Genomic DNA, 6,149 nt, shown 5'->3' with positions numbered 1-6,149 from the left:
TCATTACATCTTTTAGTATGAGTCTGGGAAGGTAAGCAATATCTGAAAGCATTACTGGCCTTTAAAATACTCAGCTGGTTGTTTTATGAAGACCTTGTTAAATACCCCACAGTATTTTTTTAACAGATGGAATTCAATGGCAGATTTTATGAGTAGGGGTAACCTTGCTGCAGTGGTAAGAAAGGCTACAATTAAAGGGCAGCTGCAGTCCAGTTTCTACATTTCTTAAACATCCAAAATTTGGTAGAAAAATGTGAATTTGTTTTTATAGATAAAAATCTGCAAGTAAACATAGCAGCAACATTGGAAGTCAAGGCTAGAAGTTGGAGTTATGAGTCTTAGGAGCTGTGTAGTCTGTTAGTAACAGATTACACATCCGAATAAACATCATTTTGGCATTTTAATTAAATAAATACATTAATAAATACTGAAGGGCAATTATTTCAAATTCTTAATAACTTCACAGGACCTAAATTAATTTCAACAGACACGTCTGAAGTCCAAGTGCGGAGAAGTGATTTTGTTTCACTAAATAAATTATTTTGGAAAGAAAAAAATATAATTTGCCATTATTTGCACTAATATAAAATTGTATTTTGACTAAAGTGAGGAATAAGAACCAAAGTTTTCATTTTTTGTTTTTTAATCCTAATATTAATTTAAAGATAGATATACAGTAGCAGTAAATTACTTTTTTTTTTACAGTAATACACTTAAATTTATTGCATGAATTCATATGTTCCTGATGTTGTGTTTCACGGTAAAGTTAATTGAATCTGACCCTCGGTCATATTTCGGCTTTTAAGTTTAATACATTAATTTCAGATATGTTTGTCTTTCCATTATAAGCATTCTCCTGTGACTCTGTGTTTGTGTGTTCCTACTGATTCAGCTATCGCATCGAAGTACTCGATTCCTTCTCATTACCCTCTGAACTCTTTTATCTCAGCTTTGGGTCTCTTGCTGAGACTGTTTTTGACTGTTGAACTCTCTCTTATGTTTCTTCTTTTATTTTTTCCTTCCCTGATTTGGCTTCTTAACACAGTTCTTGAACTAGGATTTGGGCTTTACTTCAAAACCCCTGCTGCCTCTGCTGCTGGAATGGTTGTTGGATAGGCTGCTAACAGCAAATTGGTTGAATTTAAAACAAATCAAAGTAAAACATAGCACAGTGTAAATCTATGATACTCACTGCATTTTTGCCCTTCTAGTTATCATGTGCCATTTTAATGTTAAATGTGTCTTTATATGAGTAATTATTATACAAAACAATGCAACCAATTTCTGAGACACAAGGCTATGACTTCATCTTTGAAACTACTTATTTATTCGCTAATATCCTATTTTCTGTTGACTAATTGTTTCAAACATCTTCTTATACAAAGCAGATTACCCATGACCAGGAAGCTAAAGCAGCCTTTCTAATTATCAATAGGCCATGTTGTGTACCTTTTATATCTCTTTTCTTCCCCAGCTGCTTTCTTTCCAATAGCATAATGTTACATATTTATAAATTGATGTTTTTCACCAAGAGCATGGTAATGGCTTCAGATAATATGTGAAATCTTGGGGCTGCACATTCTTAAGAACTCATTCAAACACTTTAAAACATCACAGTTTGTGGAGTAGCTAGTGATAAAGTCAATGTAATGTTTGATGTTTCATCATTAAATCTTTCATTGAAGTTTGGCATCTTAAGACTATGGTGGGACTGATGTGTAACTCAAAGTGACAGAGTACATTTCTTAGCATGGGGTGATATCAAGGTGTGTCATCAAGGCAATAACCAATATAAGAGTCAGTTTCTGAAGTTCATAGAATCAGAGAATCTAACCAAACACTTTCTTAAACATAACATTATGCCTCCATAGTTCATTCAACATTGTCCAATTGTACCTGTACATATAACGCTCCCCTGCTCCCTGTAAGATATGGTAACAGGTACAGGTAAAAAGAGCTTGTCAGGTTTTTTCATTTAGACTGAGTATGATGACAGGAAACCACCAGGAAGGTCAATACATGTTATAAAATAAACTTCTAATAAGATAAGTTGAAAACTACAATGCTTCCTCCAATTTAAGTTCCTTTGACATATTCCTACTGTAAGCTCTTTAGTTAAAAATGGCTGAAACAAATGGTTTCAAAAAAATGCTTTTGGGCTGGTTCATTATCTTTGCCGTTTTGTCACCTGCTACATTTGCTTTTTATCAGATATTTTCAAACTGAATTAAAAAAAAGTTTATTTCCTAATTGGGATATTACTATCAGTCTTTGTAAAGTTAAATATTTCCTTCATGCTAGAATGCAACCAGCTTTTGAGTAATTAGAAAGCACTTAAAACTGCATTTCAATACAAGTAGAGTGGCTGGCTTCCTTTACAGAGCATTCTCTCTTTACTGGGAGCAAAAGGAATGCAGAAGTCAACAGTCGCCTTTAGAAATGTGATGCAAAGAGATCTTCATACATTAATATTTTGCAGCTTTCCTTTGATAACATTTAACAGAAACTACGGCATGTCACAAGAAAGGACAGTTTCCCTTGAACAGCAGAGACTTGTGTCATTATAATTGTATTATATTCCAGATTTGCTTTATAGATACTGTTATCAAATTTCCTATTCCGGATGGATAGCGCAACACACTAAATTACACCATGCTTCACATATAGTGTATCCCAAAGAGGCCTGTCATCATGGTTATAGATACAGTATAATTATTTAAAGCCTGCCTATTAAAACGCTGCATTTGAATTCCAAAAGGTCAGATAAGAAAAAAAGGCAAAATGTCTGAAGATAAACAGAATGTACATTTGGAGAAATAGATAGTATTGGTTGTCTTTTATGAATGTCCCAATGTGCAAAAGGCAACTATATAGTAGCAGCTGCTTCAGCCTTTAAGATATTTTAATCACCACAGTCATGTGCACACATATCCCGTACATGCCTGAAGATAAAGCCAGAGCACATCCATCACTGGGCCACTTCTTTCAGGGCAAGGGTCTAGCTAATATAGAGATGGGAATGTAGAGAGATCTGTAATTGGACTTGGCTGGAAATGGAATCTGTATCAAAAAGCGCTGCTGCAAAATGCGCAGGATTCTGCGTGAATGTTTACTTTACAGACTGTACAGTAGAGTTGTGCACTCTCTCCTCCAGCATTATTATTATATTTCTTAGCAGATGCCCTAATTGTATTTTCTTTTTGTTATTGAGGTAATTGACTTACAGCTATTGATAAGGCAACTTTACTGTCAGAACAGTCATGTAAATGGTTGGAAACTGTGAAAAGCTAACTTGATAGATCAAGGGTATGTCTTTGTATTACTGTTGCTGTACTGTTCTCTCTATGTGTTTTACTCCTTTGAGTGTTAACATAAATAAACAGCAAGCCAAACTCCTTTTCATGAGCCAGGTGAGCAAGCGCACTTGCTCCTTTAATGAATTTCACATTCTAGTCAGCTTGACATTAATGAACCGGAGTGAAACTAAAAAGAAGATACAAAAATAAACTTAATGAATTGCTATTAGCAACAAGCAAACATCAAGATTGACAACAACAAACGTGGAACTATTGTTATCTCCATAGCTACAACACCTCAAACAATTCGTTTTGTACAAACTTAGAAATGGCCACAAATGTGACTATCAAGTAATGAAAATATTAAAACATGATACTTACAGTCATTGCTCTCTGAAGGAAATGCACAAAACAAAATCAGAGAAACCCACACAGCAACCATGCCGTCTTTCTCCCAAACATTTCTGCTTCCTGTTTCTGCACTCAGCTGCAGGGGGTGTCAAAATAAAAGCCTTACAATAGTTTGTGTTTGTCCTGTGAAGTTGTTTTAACCTCAATTTTGCAGACCCTCCCATCACTACTCGGAAGGGTGGAAGTGATCAAACCCATTGGCCATTCATTGCGAGGTGCTTGGGTCTGTTTAAGTAACACAATGTCCCCAACTTGCAGGTTTCAACACACTGTGTGCCATTTGCGTCTTGGTTGAAGAGTGTGGAGATATTCATTCCTCCATCGGGTCCAGAACTCGTTTGCCAGTGCCTGCACTTGTTTCCACTGACACTTGAAAAGATCCTTCTCATTGAAATAGCCAGCTGGAGCAGGCACACCTGGTTTTTGAGTTAAATGCATAGCAGGAGTCAGCAGCATTGATGAAGAAGGATCGGAAGAAACAGGAACTAGTGGCCTTGCATTAATTATGGCAGACACCTCTGCCATCAGAGTACAGAGCACTTTGTGAGTCAGGTGAGCATGTTTGGTTCATAGCAACATGGAGTCGAGTATCCTCCAAGTTATGCCGATCATGCGCTCCCACACGCCCCCCATGTGAGATGCGTGTGAGGGGTTGAATTCCCATGTACAACCATTCTCATGAAGATACTTTAGAAGGTTGTTTTGGATTGAATCATCTTGTCCCATGCCCAGTTCCAACAAAGTTTGTACCTCGATCCTATCTCAACTGCTTCGCTGGCCCTCTCAAAGCAAAAAACCTTTGCAGGGCGTTGATGCAACCAGCTGTATCCATGGACTCTATAACTTCCACATGCACAGCCCTTGTACTCATGCATGTAAAAAGCATTGCCCATCGCTTGCTCTGCGCCATGCCACCTCTGGTTCATCGAGTAATCACATTCCAGGGACCAAACATTTCTAAACCTACATACGTGAATGGCGGGGAAGAGCTTAGACGTTCCGGAGGGAGGTCAGCCATCTTTTGGACCTTGAGTTTCTTTCAGGTGACACAGTAATGAAGAACTGAACCTATTAGCCTCTTTCTGGCAACAACCCACAGGTCAGCAGCCCTGACTGCGCCCTCTGTGAACTGTCACCCTTGGTGTTCCACCTTTGTGTGGTAATGACTCACCAGTAATTTCGAAACATGACTGTGTTTTGGGAGAATGATTGGATGTTTTACCTCCGGATCGATAGATGCATGTCTCAGACGTCCGCCAATCCGCAAGAGACCATCACACAGAAAAGGATCCAGATCCAGGATTGTACTTGATCTTGAGATTGCTTTGTTCTCCTCTAGTGATGCATACTCATCTGGGTAAGCATCCCTTTGGACTGACTTGAGTATGGCAACCTTTGCTGCTTCCAGTTCCTCTGGAGTACAAGTTTTATTGCACTGATGCCATCCTTTACACATATCCATCAGGTCTGACCTGTATGAATGAGTTTGGTGGATTAAGAAGGAAACTGCTCTCAGCAAAGACTCCCAAGTGGAGAAGCGTTGGAACTGTTTTGAGGTAAGTTTAGTTTCGCTTATGTGAGTAGCAAGGGTGATCAGCTGAGGTCTCACATCGACATCTGTTTCTGGATCTACCAGCTCAAAAGACTCGTGTGTCAAACTGAAGTGGCTTGTGATGGAAGTCTGGTCCGTCCGGTAAACCACATAGTGTCGTAGAGTTGTGACACAGGCACAGACCTGGTGGCCAGATCTGCAGAATTTTGATCCGAGGGCACATAGTACCACTATTGAGGTGACGTTGTCTGGCGTATACAGTGAACACGATTATGCACATATACAAAGAATCACTTAGAGTCATTGTGTATATATCCAAGTACGACATTGCTGCCGCAGTAAAACTTCACAGTGTCTGGCCTGTAGTCAAGCTCGTCGAGGATCAATTCAGCCATTCCAATGGCCAATACAGCTCCGCACAGCTCGAGGCATGGGATAGTGGGCTCTGGTTGATGAGACAATTTTGCTTTTCCGTGCACAAAGCCAACTCTACACTGACCTTCTGTCGTGATAACCCTAAGGTAAGCCACTGCTCCTATAGCCCAGTTTGATGCATCAGAGCAAACTAATAAATCTACATAAATCTTCTAGTGATTTCCTCCATGTTTCCCATTTGTTTAACTAGTCCGCAGGAAGTTCAGTGTCCCAATCATGAACATCAGCAGAAAGTTCTCTGAGCAGTGCTCGTCCTCAGATGGTCACAGGTGCAACCAAACCCAACGGGTCGAAGAGACTATTGACGGTGGATAGCACTCCATGACGTGTGAAGGGCTTGTCGCTTACTGCTACTCTGAGCGTAAAGGTGTCTGAGTCTGTGTGGCAGCACAAACCAAGGCTTCTTTGTACAGGCAAAGTTTCTTCATCAAGGCTTAAAACTTTTAGGCCCACAG

This window comes from Amia ocellicauda, chromosome 1 (genome assembly GCF_036373705.1).
Source record: "Amia ocellicauda isolate fAmiCal2 chromosome 1, fAmiCal2.hap1, whole genome shotgun sequence".
Classification (NCBI taxonomy): domain Eukaryota; kingdom Metazoa; phylum Chordata; class Actinopteri; order Amiiformes; family Amiidae; genus Amia; species Amia ocellicauda.
The sequence above is the reverse complement of the archived record's forward strand: the minus strand, read 5'-3'. Positions refer to the sequence as shown.